The 18,962-nt window shown below is 46.8% G+C and overlaps 15 non-coding genes across 15 annotated transcripts; all 15 read right to left on the bottom strand.

Annotated features, from left to right (window-relative positions):
- Nucleotides 1-10,630: 10,630 nt before the first annotated feature.
- Nucleotides 10,631-10,822, bottom strand: LOC114909889 (U2 spliceosomal RNA). The gene has a single exon (XR_003797443.1). It is a non-coding gene; the product is annotated as a U2 spliceosomal RNA (small nuclear RNA).
- A 375-nt stretch (nucleotides 10,823-11,197) lies between these two features.
- On the bottom strand, nucleotides 11,198-11,389 carry LOC114909909 (U2 spliceosomal RNA). Its single transcript, XR_003797463.1, has one exon. It is a non-coding gene; the product is annotated as a U2 spliceosomal RNA (small nuclear RNA).
- A 381-nt stretch (nucleotides 11,390-11,770) lies between these two features.
- Nucleotides 11,771-11,962, bottom strand: LOC114909913 (U2 spliceosomal RNA). Its single transcript, XR_003797467.1, has one exon. It is a non-coding gene; the product is annotated as a U2 spliceosomal RNA (small nuclear RNA).
- A 381-nt stretch (nucleotides 11,963-12,343) lies between these two features.
- Nucleotides 12,344-12,535, bottom strand: LOC114909888 (U2 spliceosomal RNA). Its single transcript, XR_003797442.1, has one exon. It is a non-coding gene; the product is annotated as a U2 spliceosomal RNA (small nuclear RNA).
- A 391-nt stretch (nucleotides 12,536-12,926) lies between these two features.
- On the bottom strand, nucleotides 12,927-13,118 carry LOC114909887 (U2 spliceosomal RNA). The gene has a single exon (XR_003797441.1). It is a non-coding gene; the product is annotated as a U2 spliceosomal RNA (small nuclear RNA).
- Nucleotides 13,119-13,502: 384 nt separating this feature from the next.
- Nucleotides 13,503-13,694, bottom strand: LOC114909886 (U2 spliceosomal RNA). The gene has a single exon (XR_003797440.1). It is a non-coding gene; the product is annotated as a U2 spliceosomal RNA (small nuclear RNA).
- A 379-nt stretch (nucleotides 13,695-14,073) lies between these two features.
- Nucleotides 14,074-14,265, bottom strand: LOC114909885 (U2 spliceosomal RNA). Its single transcript, XR_003797439.1, has one exon. It is a non-coding gene; the product is annotated as a U2 spliceosomal RNA (small nuclear RNA).
- A 387-nt stretch (nucleotides 14,266-14,652) lies between these two features.
- Nucleotides 14,653-14,844, bottom strand: LOC114909908 (U2 spliceosomal RNA). Its single transcript, XR_003797462.1, has one exon. It is a non-coding gene; the product is annotated as a U2 spliceosomal RNA (small nuclear RNA).
- A 385-nt stretch (nucleotides 14,845-15,229) lies between these two features.
- Nucleotides 15,230-15,421, bottom strand: LOC114909983 (U2 spliceosomal RNA). Its single transcript, XR_003797533.1, has one exon. It is a non-coding gene; the product is annotated as a U2 spliceosomal RNA (small nuclear RNA).
- A 377-nt stretch (nucleotides 15,422-15,798) lies between these two features.
- LOC114909907 (U2 spliceosomal RNA) lies at nucleotides 15,799-15,990 on the bottom strand. The gene has a single exon (XR_003797461.1). It is a non-coding gene; the product is annotated as a U2 spliceosomal RNA (small nuclear RNA).
- Nucleotides 15,991-16,376: 386 nt separating this feature from the next.
- Nucleotides 16,377-16,568, bottom strand: LOC114909982 (U2 spliceosomal RNA). The gene has a single exon (XR_003797532.1). It is a non-coding gene; the product is annotated as a U2 spliceosomal RNA (small nuclear RNA).
- A 384-nt stretch (nucleotides 16,569-16,952) lies between these two features.
- Nucleotides 16,953-17,144, bottom strand: LOC114909981 (U2 spliceosomal RNA). The gene has a single exon (XR_003797531.1). It is a non-coding gene; the product is annotated as a U2 spliceosomal RNA (small nuclear RNA).
- A 391-nt stretch (nucleotides 17,145-17,535) lies between these two features.
- LOC114909906 (U2 spliceosomal RNA) lies at nucleotides 17,536-17,727 on the bottom strand. Its single transcript, XR_003797460.1, has one exon. It is a non-coding gene; the product is annotated as a U2 spliceosomal RNA (small nuclear RNA).
- A 378-nt stretch (nucleotides 17,728-18,105) lies between these two features.
- Nucleotides 18,106-18,297, bottom strand: LOC114909914 (U2 spliceosomal RNA). Its single transcript, XR_003797468.1, has one exon. It is a non-coding gene; the product is annotated as a U2 spliceosomal RNA (small nuclear RNA).
- A 377-nt stretch (nucleotides 18,298-18,674) lies between these two features.
- LOC114909915 (U2 spliceosomal RNA) lies at nucleotides 18,675-18,866 on the bottom strand. The gene has a single exon (XR_003797469.1). It is a non-coding gene; the product is annotated as a U2 spliceosomal RNA (small nuclear RNA).
- Between the last annotated feature and the right edge of the window lie 96 nt (nucleotides 18,867-18,962).

Here is an 18,962-nt window from a genome sequence, read left to right as displayed (position 1 = left end):
AGTGCATATCACAACATGAATTACATCTCCTGTACAAGTATTTTGAAAGATTAATTCCTATATTCATTATTCAAATATTTGTCTATTGTTATTGTTAATTATTGTTTTGTATCAATGTTTATTTTATTGTAATGGGTGTTATCAGTTGTGCTTTGACATTTTAATTTAGCAGGTGTTGATGTAATATTGGAAGAGCATAATTTGGGTATATTAAACAGAAGTGCCTCAACTTTTCGGTTACAGTTTTTCTCACTCGGTTTGTTACATTACTCCAAACTCCGGTCATTGCTCTCAAAACAATTACACAGCTGTCTGAACACTTCATTCATTGTTCTAAATAGATTGTAAGTTCTTGACTATCTCATTCTACTTACAAATGACAAGCATACTTTTCCCAAAACACTGTGCACAAAATTCTGCAATGTTTGCACAGCAGTTCATACAGCCAACCAGAACTGTAATACATCAGGAAAAAAGCAATTGCATGTCTTTCATTGGTTTAACACAAATCACAAACACTTATGTACCATTTTGCTAAACACAACAAGCAAAACTCTGTCATTTGTTCAGTGCTCAGTTACACATGGTATGTTCTTAATGAGCCCCAAATTGATATCTGCTGATTTAGTAATACACACAACACAGGAAATGCAAATTTCCTAATTGATTACACAGTTATCACAATTCCTACAACTATAAAAGGGAAAAAGAAAAAAGACAAAAAATAATAAGAATGAAAAGGGGAAAAGGAAGACGTGTAAGAGTGAGGAGGTGGAGAGGGTAGAGAAAGATGAAGAGTGGAAGAGGTAGAAAGAGATGAGTTGACAGGAGGTGAGGATGTTGGAAGAGGAGAAGAGGGAGGAGTAGAGGGAGAAGAGATGGGTAGAGTGGAAGGCAATGGTGTAGTGGAAAGAGCAAGAGAAGAAAATGTAACAAGACATGAGCAGAGAGGAAGAGGGCAGCAGGGTGGAAGAGGAGGGAGGAGAGGCAGAAGGATTGGGTACAGATGGGTTTCAAATGAAATGAGAGACACCCTAATTGACCATGTCATAAATCATGGTCTCTCCTTCAGAGAAGCTAGGCAGAGAGTTCAGCCCAACATAAACAGATCCACAGTGGCTTCAATTATCCGCACATTTCAGAGTGAAAACCGGTAAGTAACCATACCATTGCCCCCCTATGGTTAGAATGTAGTACTCTAGTTCTCTGCTATAAATGTTTGTACTCATCCAAACATTCTTCAGAGTAGAAGTTTGACAACATTCAGATGGACGAACAAGACTCTTTTCAGCTGAACAAGAGCATGCCATTGTTGATATGGTGGTCCAGAACAACACCATCCGCCTCAAAGAAATCCAGCAAAGAATAATACAGGACAACCAAGTATTCTAGAATATTCAGCAATGCAGTCTTGCCACAATTGATCGTGTTGTAAGGAGAAATGCCATCCAGATGAAGCAGGTATACAAATTGCCCTCTGAGAGGAATTCTATCAGAGTGAAGGAGTTGCGATTCCAGTTTGTTCAAGTACATGTAAGTCACACAATTACTGCACTTTTGTTGTAAATACAAAGATGTTGTTTTCTGGATGTTACTGTATGTGTCTATATACTATTCCACTCTAAGTGGAAAAAATCAGGCGTCTCTGGGCATAGTGCTGTGTCAAATTGGGAACCTGGACTATTCTGCAACAGTTACAGTATAAACTTTGCAATCAATGACATTACTTTAAAAAACACTAACTTATTGTACCTTGTGTTCTTACTCTAGAGGATTTTGGAGTTGGATAGCAGTGCTACTCATTTTGAGTACCTGTATATTGATGAAGCTGGCTTCAGCCTTAACAAAAAAAGGAGAAGAGGGAGGAATGATTAGCCATCGTGCCACAGTCAATGTCCCTGGACAACAGGGAGGCAACATCACCATGTCTGCTGCAATTTCAACTACTGGTGTTGTGGCACACAATGCTGTCTTGGGGCCATACAATGCCAAAAGGATGTAAAATTTTTAAAACTCCCTCAATGAAATCCTCTTCCCGCAGGTTGACCACAAGCAAATCGAGCGAAATTTTGTAGTTGTTTGGGACAATGTGCCATTCCACCATTCGGCGTTGGTGCAGGAGTGGTTTGAGCATCATCCACATTTCAAGATGGTGTTCCTTCCACCATATTCTCCTCTCCTGAACCCAACTGAGGAGTTTTTCTCCTGTTGGAGATGGAAAGTATATGATCGCAACCCTTACAGTCAAGTAAGTCTTCTTCAAGCAATGGAAGAGGCCTGTGGAGATGTTGAGGCAGCAGCTTGTCAAGCATGGATTCAACATTCACAACATTTTTTCCCACGATGCATGGCTCGCGAGAATATATGCTGTGATGTAGATGAAATTCTCTGGCCAGATGTGAATGAGAGGCATGATCAATAAAGTTCAGTGATTGCAGTGCATATTTTTTCTTTCAGATAACTCATTGCTATACAACAGAACTCCTTAGTAGAGAACGTCGCAGTAAATGTGCATTTGCATTCATGTATTTGTGTATGTACATCCAACTACATTGTACAATCAACAGAGCACACACTTATACTTTTGATGTTAGTATTTAATTTTAGTAAATGCATTAATATAAGAAAAGGCAGTACTTCTTTATGCAGTGGAATTGAATTGTTTGGTCAAGGTAAGAGTGTGTTTAGTTGGCTGTGTTAATTGTTTTTCAGAACAATTACATTAATTTGGAGAAATGTGTCAAAACGATTGAGATAATCGAAATTATCTGATAATAAGTTTGTAGCTTTAACACCTTAAAATTTCAAGTAAAAGTGCTATTTATTCTTTTATTTCATTTTATGACTTATTAAATGCATATTGTGTAGAAATAACACTTGAAATAGCACTCAATCTTTCTGACCTTCAAATTTGGACAACCTGTACTAAAGTGAACTGTATTCGGGCCAATAATGGGTTTTAATTGATTCCCTATAATCAAAGAGAGCATCCTAAGCACCTTACTGTTATGTTGTTACTGGGCAGTTAATCTGGAACTTCTTATAATTTTTAGAGTTTTACAAAGAAATAAAATCAAATGTATTGCAAATTTGTCAGTGTTTTTTTCTTTATCCATTTGTGTGCAAAATGAGTTGTTAGATTATCTTAACTCCTAACTGCAAGATATACATTGCTTTGGAGAAAAGCATCTGCTGAATGAATAAATGTAATGTAAATATAACTGAATTACCTTGTAAAAAAACTATAGCTGCTTTTAAAAACTGGAATGTAGGCCAGTCCATAGCCATAGCAGCCATATGGGACATGGATTAAAGTTCAGAGACATTAATGTGCAGAATCTTTAAAATGTGTGAACGAAAAAGACTAAAAATGTGCACAGCACAAGATAAAAATAATGAAAAGAAACTAATAAAATTAGTTAACATTAAGACAGGTGCTGGTTACTGACATGTTATAGTGTCGTTCTTGGAGAATAATACAGTATGTTGCCTATCTAACAATTACAGAAATGAAGGTTTAGTTTCCTAAATAAATCTTTGCGAAGATCTCAGCGAATCTTTCTTGTTTACTTTGGAAGTCAATCTTTTCTAAGTTTTCTGCTGCTGGATTTTGGAAATGTTTGCAGACGCACCTTGAAGGGCTTAGTAACCTCATGTTAGTGATTCTGTGGAACTGAAACCACTTATCTGTGGGATGCCAGGGTGTGTCTGCCTTGTGAGTGATCAACAGTACACACCTGGAGCATAAACTGTGAAGGTTAAGTATAGAGTCTATACTGCTTCCAGCAAGACGGAACAGATCCACAGAGGACGCCATCAGCACAACAATACACACTGCCCTCACCCACCTGGAAAACAAGGACAGCTATGTTCGAATGCTGTTTATTGATTACAGCTCAGCATTCAACACAGTAATACCTTCAAAGCTCATCAACAAACTTCACAATCTTGGTATGCCACCCACCCTCTGCAACTGGGTTCTGGACTTTCTGACGGGCAGACCCCAGTCTGTTAGAATTGGGAACCACACATCCAGGTCAATAACCATAAACACAGGAACTCCGCAGGGCTGCGTGCTGAGCCCCATGCTCTACGCACTCTTCACCCATGATTGTGTGGCCTCCCAGAACAACACCAGCATCATCAAATTTGCTGATGACATGACAGTCTGATAGTCTGACAGTCTGACTGATAACAGGAGTCGATGAGTCGGCATACAGGAGGGAAGTGGCTGACCTAGTGAAGTGGTGCCACGACAACAATCGCTCGCTCAATGTCAACAAAACAAAGGAGTTGATAATAGATCCACGAAGAAGGAAGGAGCAACACTCATCACTGCATATTGGTGAGACAGTGGTGGAGAGGGTGAGCGGCTTCAGACTCCTGGGTGTTCACATTACTGAAGATCTCACCTGGTCTCACAACACAGCACATCTGGTCAAGAAATCACGTCAGCATCTGCATTTCTTGAGAAGGCTGAGGAAATTTGGCATGCCAAGCTGAATCCGCAGAAGCTTCTATAGGTGTGCAATTGGGGGGGTCCTCACCAGCTCTATCACAGTGTGTTTTGGAAGCTGCACAGTACAGGATCGTAAGGCACTACAGCGAGTGGTGAAAGCTGTTCGAACCATCACTGGAACGTCCTTACCATCACTGGAGAACGTATACCAGGCCAGAACTATTAGAAGAGCTACTAACATCATCAAGGACAACAGTCATCCCCAGCACAGCCTTTTCACGCTCTTACCATCAGGCAAACGCTACAGGAGTGTTAGAGCCAGAACCTGAAGGTTGAAAAACTGTTTTTACCCACAGGTCATCAGGCTCTCCACTCATCACAGCAGACACAGTTCACCCTCTGAGCCTGAGAGGTGTCAACTACCCCCCATCCCTCCTACACACACATACACATCCACAACGCCAATATCATCAGAGACCACAGATTACCTCCGCATACCTTGCATACGCAAATAGACACCCCCCCTTCAACTGCAAATAGACCCAATTTACCTCTGCAAGACTTTGCACACGTACGACTTCCATGTTTACATTGCGCACTGCACACTTTGTATACATATATAACCTTGTTTCTTGGATTCTTACACTAATAGTAATTTTAGTAATTTTTGTAATTTGTGACCTTGCACTAATAGTAATTTTTATAAATCTGTGATTTACACCCTCTGTTCTCCTTGCATTTCTCTGGTGTTTTTCTTTCCTTATGTCCTCATAATTTATGTCATAGACTGCTGAGGGGATTCACAGAGTAAGAAACTCATTGTATGGTGTAACAAACTGTTTACTGTACACATGACAATAAACTTGAAAAAAATGAAGTGGAAAGAAACAAATTGTTTACTTAAGAATCACACGTCTACAGCTATGTCTCTCTTTCTCCTAATGTAATGCACAAATTGTATTCCTCTGAGATGTGCGTTGCTTTGGAGAAAAGTGTCTGCTAAATGAATAAATGTAAGTTGGGAGATTAAGGGACTACTTGAAAGTTAGGTGTTGCCTGTCTCTGAACAGTAGGGAGATGTGTGTATTAGTTTCGCACAAGGATTTGCAGTAACTCTGTCATTTAAACTTTGCCTTAATGTTAATGTATTTTAGTGAGTTCACAGTCGGTGATAATTAAAAGAGCATCGTGACAGTTTTAGTTTGCACACCAAGCACACCATGGCTGAAGACACCTTTATTGTTTGCAGTCACTTGATCCTCCCTAGAGACTGAAGATGCAGTTTCCCATGGCACTATAAATCACATTCGCTGAAACTCATCAAAGGGGTGACTGGTGGCATCGTGGGTGGAGCAGCTGCCTTTGGCTCTGAAGGTTTGGTCCCTGCCTCCAGCTGTAGTGCGCTTGAGTAAGGTACTTGCCCTGCAATTGCTCCAGTACTTTCGCCTGGCTGGGTGCATAGTTATGGACTGGCTTTCCATCCAGGGTGTGCCCAATATCTTCCGGATAGACTCTGGCTCACTGCAACCCTGCTTGGGACAAGTGGTTTTTTAAATTGTTTGGTTGGAATTCATCAAAGCTGAAGAATGTGATCAGCCAGCCTCTCTGGAGCAACATATCTCCAAGGTGTCCCACCCTTTGGAACTTTGCCTTCATCCTTAGGAGCCATGCTTAAGCAATGTTTAAGCCCATTATGTTAGTAATATTTTTCACAGCTGTGCTGAAGTCAATCATTTTATTTAGCCATAGTAATTTTTTTGTTAAAAAATATGTATTCCCACGGAGGATTTAGAAAAATTAAATTAAATATATATCCAAATATAATAAGAGTGTGGGGTGCGCAGTGGGTTGGACTGGGTCCTGCTTGCCGGTGGGTCTGGGGCTCGAGTCCTGCTCGGGGTGCTATGTGATGGTCTGGTGTCCAGTCCTGGCTGTGTCCCCATACGCCCTGTGTTGCTGGGTTAGGCTCCAGCTCCCTGCGACCTCATATGGGTCAAGCGGTTCAGACAATGTGTGTATATAATAACAGCTTAAGTATGTTAAGTAACTGCTGTTACAAGGGACACTTAAAAAAACACATCTCCATTTTTTTTGACATATTCTTTTCAGCACTTCTTAACACAATTGAACAAATAATTTTCCTTCTTATTTCAACATCTAGTCTATCTCCTTCAGTGTTATTTATAATGATTTTACTCATTTATACAGCTGTATTTTTTCACTGGAGCAATTTAGGGTAAGTATCTTTCTCTGGGGTACTACAACAGGAGATGGAATTCAAACCCAAGTCCTCTGAGTAGAGGGCAGGAACTATAACATTGCAGTGCCAGTTCAAAAAGAAGAGACTTAGGCAAATTTGAACCCACATGGCAGTGCTGTCAACAAGCCACACCCACGCACGCCCAGACCCGCCCAGACCCACCCACACCCACACCCACACACACACACACACACACACACACACACACACACACACACACACACACACACACACCGTTTGTCCTGAGCGGGGTCATAGTGAGCTGGAGCCTAACCCAGCAGTGCAGGATACAAGGCTGGAAGGGGAGGGGACACACCCAAGATGGGATGCCAGTCTGTTGCAAGGCACCCCAAGGAGGACTTGAGGTCCAGACCCACCAGATAGTGGGACCCAGCTAAGCCCACTGTGCCACCATGCCCCCCAAGCCCCATACAGTTCAGACAAATCCTTCAAAACAGAAGTTCATTGGGTCTCTTTTAATGAGAAACAGGTGAATGAAGGCAATTCTGAGATCTATTAATTAGTTAAAATGTTTTTTTGACATTGAGGGGGGTGCGGTGGTGCAGTGGGTTGAATCGGGTCTTGCTCTCTGGTGGGTTTGCCGTCCTGGGTGTGTCCCTTCCCCCTCCAGCCCCATGCCCTGTGTTGCCAGGTTAGGCTCTGGCTCCTTGTGACCCTGTATGGGATAAGCGGTTCAGACAGTGTGTGTGTTAATCAAGAAATCAGGGCAGGTAAGACAAGAATAAAAAAGTTTATGTGTATTTTTTGAATGTTCTTAAAGTTGTGTTCTGAAATCAAAGGATCATACTGTTATCCCCATTCCTCTCAAAGGCACATCTTCTAGTCGGGCAACAAAGGGTGTCATGGGTGTTGCAAAGCTCCATTTTGATGTGTAAGGTGAGCAACAATGTCTTGGAACAGTGTGTGAGTCAGGCTGAATAGGTGCATCTCATGACTCAAACTCCTTGTCACGTCTGTGTTACTGTGAAAAACTTTTGTAATTCAATCAGACACCTACCTGATTATTGACATAAATCTTGCTCATTACAAAGCCTTAAAGAATGCATTCAAGGCCTTGATGACTTCAGCAAACAATCAGCTTCACAGTGTTTGTTGTTCAGATTAAAATGTAAGAATAATCAACAGTTATGAAGAGAGACTTTTGTAAACTAAATAATAACCATGTGAAAACGTTGACCTCCTGTGTCAAATTCCTTGTTTCCTTTAGATTATTTCTGTCACAAGTGAATTTGACAGTACTTGGACTATCAATAAGACCGGTACACCATGAACATCACAATTCAGAATTACTTCTTCTGGGTTCGTATTTTCAGTATGAAGAAATCACTGCATGAAGCAGCAGACTAAAAGCTCAGGGGACATTAAACAACCTCACTATTCCATACTAATAAATATTTCAAAAAGATACCTTGCCGAAAGTACTGTTTTGTTAACTGAAGTGCAATTATTATTTAATTTGGTTTGATGTCATCGTGTCTGTTATTGTTTTGGTTTGGCTTCTTAACCACAATAAAAGATTGTCAAGATGAGGTTAAGACAAAAAATATCTGTTGCTGCAATTAATTTAGTTCCTCTGGGAAAAATTGATTTATCTATCCTTCTGTATTTAGATGTCCTTTAGATGTAGTTTTTTAACAGAATAAAATCCAGAATGTTACAGAAATCAATTGTATATAAATATATATATATACACATATGTATATACGATTATATATACATATATAGATACGTGTGTACATACGTGTGTGTGGGTCTGTACATACGTATACAGTATGTGTATTAAACTATGAGCAACTATGAGCAACACTGTACACTGTATTTTAAAAGATGCTAATGTTATTACATAGGTGACTACTAAAATGTTGAAGTATTAATTTTCATTCGCACACCTACACATTTTCTGTGATCTACATCCACAAACATACAAGAGCTATCACATGGAAAAATTCATTTCACTGTGTGAAATCCAGTCATTTTTGAAGACCTTGTTGCTTTCACTAATGATTACATTATACACCAGGCTGTAATTTGAAGTCTAGAATAAAAAAAAACCACACATATTTCAAAAGATTTACATTGTGTCTCATTTTATCCCACCATTCTGTATGGTATTAATTACTTCCTACAGAATGGAGCTATGGTTGCCGTCTACGTAAGGTTATGAAGGTGGAGAAAGATTTGGTGGAATATTGTACAAAGCAAAATTGTGGCAAAAATAATCTGATTGAAGTAACTGCTTAAAAAACCTAGCTAATACCATAACTTTCAATTTTGATAATATCATGAAGGGACTGTCCCCCAAGGTAAACAAAGCAACCTCCAGTAGGATTTGGTTGATTGTGAGTTTGACAAAGAAAGAATTGTGGAATGCACGCATTAACCTTGTCTGAAAGGGGTTGAAAATGGGAGCTGATGGTGTCTTTTTGAAAATCCGAGCTGAAGTGAAGTTCAGAATAAAGCGGGATCTGATTGCCTGGGGCTACCACGAGGCAAAGGACAGATGGAAAGGCCTCGTGGATAAATGTGTCTGAAGCTCTGAGGATGGACGTCTGCTTTATGGAACTGCATTCTTTTAAAACATATTGTGCTTTCTTGTAGCTTACCCCTTTGTATATTTATCTTCTTTTATATTTGTTTGTGCGGTTTTTATTTGTACAGTATTTTATTCACAGATTTTAGTAGTTTTGTGTTGTTGGGATTGTGCACTTTTAACAAACTTATTCTTTTAACTTGTGTGGGTTTTATTTGTATAGTGTTTTATTTACAAATTTTAATGGCCTTGTTTTATCAGGTTATTCTGTGCACTTTGAGCCTTTTGTATTGATGACTACTTATGTGTACGTCTCTTTTATATTGATTTGTCTGTTTTAAAAGGGGGATGCAAGAGTACAGTGGTGCAGTGGGTTGGACCTTGTCCTGCTCTCTAGTGAGTCTAGGGTTCAAGTCCTGCTTGGGGTGCCTTGCGATGGACTGGCGTCCCACCCGGGGAGAGTCCCCTCCAGCCCTATGCCCTGAGCTGCCGGGTTAGGCTCTGGTTCCCTGTGACCCTGCATGGGACAAGCGGTTCAGAAAATGTGTGTGCTTCAAGGGGTATGATGAAGTTTTATACTGTAATTTAGAAGTATGTTATGTGTTTTAAAGAATGCATGTATATGACATGATGACTTCGGGTGAGCTGCTATTCGGGGACAGATCTTTTGTTGATATGTTGGTGTGGGGAAAACATGGGTCAGGTGTATTTTTTGACGCAAGGGAAAGGATTGTTATGGGAAAGACTCTGTCTTGACAATGTATTTTATGTAATGGTTATTTAGAAATTTTGTTGACCAACTGTAGGGAAATGGTTATGGGATTGTCTGATTGTGGATTTTTGATGTTTGTTCTTGGTTGTGTATTTTACTAATAACTTTATTAAATAAAGTTTTAAAAAAAAGAAAAAGCTCTCTTCTGCCCCCTGATGACAACACCTAGGCACAACACTTTGATCTTAGCCAAAAGGCCGAGAAGCGATAACGTGAAAGGCGGTCCATCGGAGCGCCGCCCCCTCATGTGCCTGCGCTGTTGCCGCGGTTACGCGGCATCCCAGCGATGCTCCTCCGGGAGGCGACGAGATCCTCTGCGTAGAGCCCCTGCCCGATATCTTCTTTCTATCCCCAGTGACCGACAGACAGATGAAAGAGGGGCGAATACGTCACGTTAGAGGTGAAACGCTAGGAGAAGACCTTCTTCAACACAGTTGGGGCGGGAGAATTAATTTTGGAAATCAAGGAAAATTGAAATAAAAAACGGTGGATAACGGGGCACCGCTCAAGCGATCCATGCATCCATCCATCCATCCATCGTGTTATTTCTTTCTCCCAAATCTGATGTTAAACACCGAAGCATGGGGGGCACCAGGCACCGTTCCCGGAGGCACTGCCATACCGGGCCGATGCGTGGAGCGGCCGGAGCGAGCTCCGTGCCCGCCTCCCCATTCCAAAAATCGGTTTAATACGCGGTCCCCCGATGGGGGACGTATCAGATATTAAACTGATAAGAACAGGAACTACACTTTGATCTTAGCCAAAAGGCCGAGAAGCGATAACGTGAAAGGCGGTCCATCGGAGCGCCGCCCCCTCATGTGCCTGCGCTGTTGCCGCGGTTACGCGGCATCCCAGCGATGCTCCTCCGGGAGGCGACGAGATCCTCTGCGTAGAGCCCCTGCCCGACATCTTCTTTCCTTCCGCAGTGACCGACAGACAGATGAAAGAGGGGCGTATACGTCACGTTAGAGGTGAAACGCTAGGAGAAGACCTTCTTCAACACAGTTGGGGCGGGAGGATTAATTTTGGAAATCAAGGAAAATTGAAATAAAAAACGGTGGATAACGGGGCACCGGGGACTCACTCAAGCGATCCATCCATCCATCGTGTTATTTCTTTCTCCCAAATCTGATGTTAAACACCGAAGCATGGGGGGCACCAGGCACCGTTCCCGGAGACACTGCCATACCGGGCCGATGCGTGGAGCGGCCGGAGCGAGCTCCGTGCCCGCCTCCCCATTCCAAAAATCGGTTTAATACGCGGTCCCCCGATGGGGGACGTATCAGATATTAAACTGATAAGAACAGGAACTACACTTTGATCTTAGCCAAAAGGCCGAGAAGCGATAACGTGAAAGGCGGTCCATCGGAGCGCCGCCCCCTCATGTGCCTGCACTGTGCCGGTTTACAGCGGCATCCCAGCAATGCTCTCCGGCAGCGCACGAGATCACCTGCGTAGACCCCCTGCCCGACATCTTCTTTCTATCCCCAGTGACCGACAGACAGATGAAAGAGGGGCGTATACGTCACGTTAGAGGTGAAACGCTAGGAGAAGACCTTCTTCAACACAGTTGGGGCGGGAGGATTAATTTTGGAAATCAAGGAAAATTGAAATAAAAAACGGTGGACAACGGGGCACCGGGGACTCACTCAAGCGATCCATGCATCCATCCATCCATCGTGTTATTTCTTTCTCCCAAATCTGATGTTAAACACCGAAGCATGGGGCTCACCAGGCACCGTTCCCGGAGGCACTGCCATACCGGGCCGATGCGTGGAGCGGCCGGAGCGAGCTCCGTGCCCGCCTCCCCATTCCAAAAATCGGTTTAATACGCGGTCCCCCGATGGGGGACGTATCAGATATTAAACTGATAAGAAGAGGAACTACACTTTGATCTTAGCCAAAAGGCCGAGAAGCGATAACGTGAAAGGCGGTCCATCGGAGCGCCGCCCCCTCATGTGCCTGCGCTGTGCGCGGTTACAGCGGCATCCCAGCGATGCTCTCCGGGAGGCGACGAGATCCTCTGCGTAGAGCCCCTGCCCGACATCTTCTTTCTATCCCCAGTGACCGACAGACAGATGAAAGAGGGGCGTATACGTCACGTTAGAGGTGAAACGCTAGGAGAAGACCTTCTTCAACACAGTTGGGGCGGGAGGATTAATTTTGGAAATCAAGGAAAATTGAAATAAAAAACGGTGGACAACGGGGCACCGGGGACTCACTCAAGCGATCCATGCATCCATCCATCCATCGTGTTATTTCTTTCTCCCAAATCTGATGTTAAACACCGAAGCATGGGGGGCACCAGGCACCGTTCCCGGAGGCACTGCCATACCGGGCCGATGCGTGGAGCGGCCGGAGCGAGCTCCGTGCCCGCCTCCCCATTCCAAAAATCGGTTTAATACGCGGTCCCCCGATGGGGGACGTATCAGATATTAAACTGATAAGAACAGGAACTACACTTTGATCTTAGCCAAAAGGCCGAGAAGCGATAACGTGAAAGGCGGTCCATCGGAGCGCCGCCCCCTCATGTGCCTGCGCTGTTGCCGCGGTTACGCGGCATCCCAGCGATGCTCCTCCGGGAGGCGACGAGATCCTCTGCGTAGAGCCCCTGCCCGACATCTTCTTTCTTTCCCCAGTGACCGACAGACAGATGAAAGAGGGGCGTATACGTCACGTTAGAGGTGAAACGCTAGGAGAAGACCTTCTTCAACACAGTTGGGGCGGGAGGATTAATTTTGGAAATCAAGGAAAATTGAAATAAAAAACGGTGGACAACGGGGCACCGGGGACTCACTCAAGCGATCCATGCATCCATCCATCCATGCATCCATCGTGTTACTTCTTTCTCCCAAATCTGATGTTAAACACCGAAGCATGGGGGGCACCAGGCACCGTTCCCGGAGGCACTGCCATACCGGGCCGATGCGTGGAGCGGCCGGAGCGAGCTCCGTGCCCGCCTCCCCATTCCAAAAATCGGTTTAATACGCGGTCCCCCGATGGGGGACGTATCAGATATTAAACTGATAAGAACAGGAACTACACTTTGATCTTAGCCAAAAGGCCGAGAAGCGATAACGTGAAAGGCGGTCCATCGGAGCGCCGCCCCCTCATGTGCCTGCGCTGTTGCCGCGTTACCGCGGCAACACAGCGATGCCTCTCCGGGCAGCGCACGAGATCACTCTGCGTAGACCCCTGCCCGACATCTTCTTTCTTCCCCAGTGACCGACAGACAGATGAAAGAGGGGCGTATACGTCACGTTAGAGGTGAAACGCTAGGAGAAGACCTTCTTCAACACAGTTGGGGCGGGAGGATTAATTTTGGAAATCAAGGAAAATTGAAATAAAAAACGGTGGACAACGGGGCACCGGGGACTCACTCAAGCGATCCATGCATCCATCCATCCATCGTGTTATTTTTTTTCTCCCAAATCTGATGTTAAACACCGAAGCATGGGGGGCACCAGGCACCGTTCCCGGAGGCACTGCCATACCGGGCCGATGCGTGGAGCGGCCGGAGCGAGCTCCGTGCCCGCCTCCCCATTCCAAAAATCGGTTTAATACGCGGTCCCCCGATGGGGGACGTATCAGATATTAAACTGATAAGAACAGGAACTACACTTTGATCTTAGCCAAAAGGCCGAGAAGCGATAACGTGAAAGGCGGTCCATCGGAGCGCCGCCCCCTCATGTGCCTGCGCTGTTCGCGGTTACGCGGCATCCCAGCGATGCCTCTCCGGCAGGCGACGAGATCACTCTGCGTAGACCCCTGCCCGACATCTTCTTTCTTCCCCAGTGACCGACAGACAGATGAAAGTGGGGCGTATACGTCACGTTAGAGGTGAAACGCTAGGAGAAGACCTTCTTCAACACAGTTGGGGCGGGAGGATTAATTTTGGAAATCAAGAAAAATTGAAATAAAAAACGGTGGACAACGGGGCACCGGGGACTCACTCAAGCGATCCATGCATCATCCATCCATCGTGTTATTTCTTTCTCCCAAATCTGATGTTAAACACCGAAGCATGGGGGGCACCAGGCACCGTTCCCGGAGGCACTGCCATACCGGGCCGATGCGTGGAGCGGCCGGAGCGAGCTCCGTGCCCGCCTCCCCATTCCAAAAATCGGTTTAATACGCGGTCCCCCGATGGGGGACGTATCAGATATTAAACTGATAAGAACAGGAACTACACTTTGATCTTAGCCAAAAGGCCGAGAAGCGATAACGTGAAAGGCGGTCCATCGGAGCGCCGCCCCCTCATGTGCCTGCGCTGTTGCCGCGGTTACGCGGCATCCCAGCGATGCTCCTCCGGGAGGCGACGAGATCCTCTGCGTAGAACCCCTGCCCGACATCTTCTTTCTTTCCCCAGTGACCGACAGACAGATGAAAGAGGGGCGTATACGTCACGTTAGAGGTGAAACGCTAGGAGAAGACCTTCTTCAACACAGTTGGGGCGGGAGGATTAATTTTGGAAATCAAGGAAAATTGAAATAAAAAACGGTGGACAACGGGGCACCGGGGACTCACTCAAGCGATCCATGCATCCATCCATCCATCCATCGTGTTATTTCTTTCTCCCAAATCTGATGTTAAACACCGAAGCATGGGGGGCACCAGGCACCGTTCCCGGAGACACTGCCATACCGGGCCGATGCGTGGAGCGGCCGGAGCGAGCTCCGTGCCCGCCTCCCCATTCCAAAAATCGGTTTAATACGCGGTCCCCCGATGGGGGACGTATCAGATATTAAACTGATAAGAACAGGAACTACACTTTGATCTTAGCCAAAAGGCCGAGAAGCGATAACGTGAAAGGCGGTCCATCGGAGCGCCGCCCCCTCATGTGCCTGCGCTGTTGCCGCGGTTACGCGGCATCCCAGCGATGCTCCTCCGCGAGGCGACGAGATCCTCTGCGTAGAACCCCTGCCCGACATCTTCTTTCTTTCCCCAGTGACCGACAGACAGATGAAAGAGGGGCGTATACGTCACGTTAGAGGTGAAACGCTAGGAGAAGACCTTCTTCAACACAGTTGGGGCGGGAGGATTAATTTTGGAAATCAAGGAAAATTGAAATAAAAAACGGTGGACAACGGGGCACCGGGGACTCACTCAAGCGATCCATGCATCCATCCATCATCATCGTGTTATTTCTTTCTCCCAAATCTGATGTTAAACACCGAAGCATGGGGGGCACCAGGCACCGTTCCCGGAGGCACTGCCATACCGGGCCGATGCGTGGAGCGGCCGGAGCGAGCTCCGTGCCCGCCTCCCCATTCCAAAAATCGGTTTAATACGCGGTCCCCCGATGGGGGACGTATCAGATATTAAACTGATAAGAACAGGAACTACACTTTGATCTTAGCCAAAAGGCCGAGAAGCGATAACGTGAAAGGCGGTCCATCGGAGCGCCGCCCCCTCATGTGCCTGCACTGTCGGTTTACACGGCATCCCAGCAAGGCCTCTCCGGCACGCAACGAGATCACCTGCGTAGACCCCTGCCCGACATCTTCTTTCTTTCCCCAGTGACCGACAGACAGATGAAAGAGGGGCGTATACGTCACGTTAGAGGTGAAACGCTAGGAGAAGACCTTCTTCAACACAGTTGGGGCGGGAGGATTAATTTTGGAAATCAAGGAAAATTGAAATAAAAACGGTGGACAACGGGGCACCGGGGACTCACTCAAGCGATCCATGCATCCATCCATCCATCGTGTTATTTCTTTCTCCCAAATCTGATGTTAAACACCGAAGCATGGGGGGCACCAGGCACCGTTCCCGGAGACACTGCCATACCGGGCCGATGCGTGGAGCGGCCGGAGCGAGCTCCGTGCCCGCCTCCCCATTCCAAAAATCGGTTTAATACGCGGTCCCCCGATGGGGGACGTATCAGATATTAAACTGATAAGAACAGGAACTACACTTTGATCTTAGCCAAAAGGCCGAGAAGCGATAACGTGAAAGGCGGTCCATCGGAGCGCCGCCCCCTCATGTGCCTGCGCTGTTGCCGCGGTAACGCGGCATCCCAGCGATGCTCCTCCGGGAGGCGACGAGATCCTCTGCGTAGAGCCCCTGCCCGACATCTTCTTTCTATCCCAGTGACCGACAGACAGATGAAAGAGGGGCGTATACGTCACGTTAGAGGTGAAACGCTAGGAGAAGACCTTCTTCAACACAGTTGGGGCGGGAGGATTAATTTTGGAAATCAAGGAAAATTGAAATAAAAAACGGTGGACAACGGGGCACCGGGGACTCACTCAAGCGATCCATGCATCCATCCATCCATCCATCGTGTTACTTCTTTCTCCCAAATCTGATGTTAAACACCGAAGCATGGGGGGCACCAGGCACCGTTCCCGGAGGCACTGCCATACCGGGCCGATGCGTGGAGCGGCCGGAGCGAGCTCCGTGCCCGCCTCCCCATTCCAAAAATCGGTTTAATACGCGGTCCCCCGATGGGGGACGTATCAGATATTAAACTGATAAGAACAGGAACTACACTTTGATCTTAGCCAAAAGGCCGAGAAGCGATAACGTGAAAGGCGGTCCATCGGAGCGCCGCCCCCTCATGTGCCTGCGCTGTTGCCGCGGTTACGCGGCATCCCAGCGATGCTCCTCCGGGAGGCGACGAGATCCTCTGCGTAGACCCCCTGCCCGACATCTTCTTTCTATCCCCAGTGACCGACAGACAGATGAAAGAGGGGCGTATACGTCACGTTAGAGGTGAAACGCTAGGAGAAGACCTTCTTCAACACAGTTGGGGCGGGAGGATTAATTTTGGAAATCAAGGAAAATTGAAATAAAAAACGGTGGACAACGGGGCACCGGGGACTCACTCAAGCGATCCATGCCATCCATCCATCCATCGTGTTATTTCTTTCTCCCAAATCTGATGTTAAACACCGAAGCATGGGGGGCACCAGGCACCGTTCCCGGAGGCACTGCCATACCGGGCCGATGCGTGGAGCGGCCGGAGCGAGCTCCGTGCCCGCCTCCCCATTCCAAAAATCGGTTTAATACGCGGTCCCCCGATGGGGGACGTATCAGATATTAAACTGATAAGAACAGGAACTACACTTTGATCTTAGCCAAAAGGCCGAGAAGCGATAACGTGAAAGGCGGTCCATCGGAGCGCCGCCCCCTCATGTGCCTGCGCTGTTGCCGCGGTTACGCGGCATCCCAGTGATGCTCCTCCGGGAGGCGACGAGATCCTCTGCGTAGAGCCCCTGCCCGACATCTTCTTTCTATCCCCAGTGACCGACAGACAGATGAAAGAGGGGCGTATACGTCACGTTAGAGGTGAAACGCTAGGAGAAGACCTTCTTCAACACAGTTGGGGCGGGAGAATTAATTTTGGAAATCAAGGAAAATTGAAATATAAAACGGTGGACAACGGGGCACCGGGGACTCACTCAAGCGATCCATGCATCCATCCATCCATGCATCCATCGTGTTATTTCTTTCTCCCAAATCTGATGTTAAACACCGAAGCATGGGGGGCACCAGGCACCGTTCCCGGAGACACTGCCATACCGGGCCGATGCGTGGAGCGGCCGGAGCGAGCTCCGTGCCCGCCTCCCCATTCCAAAAATCGGTTTAATACGCGGTCCCCCGATGGGGGACGTATCAGATATTAAACTGATAAGAACAGGAACTACACTTTGATCTTAGCCAAAAGGCCGAGAAGCGATAACGTGAAAGGCGGTCCATCGGAGCGCCGCCCCCTCATGTGCCTGCGCTGTTGCCGCGGTTACGCGGCATCCCAGCGATGCTCCTCCGGCAGGCGACGAGATCCTCTGCGTAGAGACCCTGCCCGACATCTTCTTTCTTCCCCAGTGACCGACAGACAGATGAAAGTGGGGCGTATACGTCACGTTAGAGGTGAAACGCTAGGAGAAGACCTTCTTCAACACAGTTGGGGCGGGAGGATTAATTTTGGAAATCAAGGAAAATTGAAATAAAAAACGGTGGACAACGGGGCACCGGGGACTCACTCAAGCGATCCATCCATCCATCCATCGTGTTATTTCTTTCTCCCAAATCTGATGTTAAACACCGAAGCATGGGGGGCACCAGGCACCGTTCCCGGAGACACTGCCATACCGGGCCGATGCGTGGAGCGGCCGGAGCGAGCTCCGTGCCCGCCTCCCCATTCCAAAAATCGGTTTAATACGCGGTCCCCCGATGGGGGACGTATCAGATATTAAACTGATAAGAAGAGGAACTACACTTTGATCTTAGCCAAAAGGCCGAGAAGCGATAACGTGAAAGGCGGTCCATCGGAGCGCCGCCCCCTCATGTGCCTGCACTGTCGGTTTACACGGCATCCCAGCAAGGCCTCTCCGGCACGCAACGAGATCACCTGCGTAGACCCCTGCCCGACATCTTCTTTCTTCCCCAGTGACCGACAGACAGATGAAAGAGGGGCGTATACGTCACGTTAGAGGTGAAACGCTAGGAGAAGACCTTCTTCAACACAGTTGGGGCGGGAGGATTAATTTTGGAAATCAAGGAAAATTGAAATAAAAAACGGTGGACAACGGGGCACCGGGGACTCACTCAAGCGATCCATCCATCCATGCATCGATCGTGTTACTTCTTTCTCCCAAATCTGATGTTAAACACCGAAGCATGGGGGGCACCAGGCACCGTTCCCGGAGGCACTGCCATACCGGGCCGATGCGTGGAGCGGCCGGAGCGAGCTCCGTGCCCGCCTCCCCATTCCAAAAATCGGTTTAATACGCGGTCCCCCGATGGGGGACGTATCAGATATTAAACTGATAAGAACAGGAACTACACTTTGATCTTAGTCAAAAGGCCGAGAAGCGATAACGTGAAAGGCGGTCCATCGGAGCGCCGCCCCCTCATGTGCCTGCAGCTGTTGCCGGTTACGCGGCATCCCAGCGATGCTCCTCCGGCAGGCGAC

The sequence above is a fragment of the Scleropages formosus genome, chromosome 2, assembly GCF_900964775.1.
Source record: "Scleropages formosus chromosome 2, fSclFor1.1, whole genome shotgun sequence".
In the NCBI taxonomy this organism is placed as follows: Eukaryota; Metazoa; Chordata; class Actinopteri; order Osteoglossiformes; family Osteoglossidae; genus Scleropages; species Scleropages formosus.
This window is presented reverse-complemented; position numbering and strand designations above follow the sequence as displayed.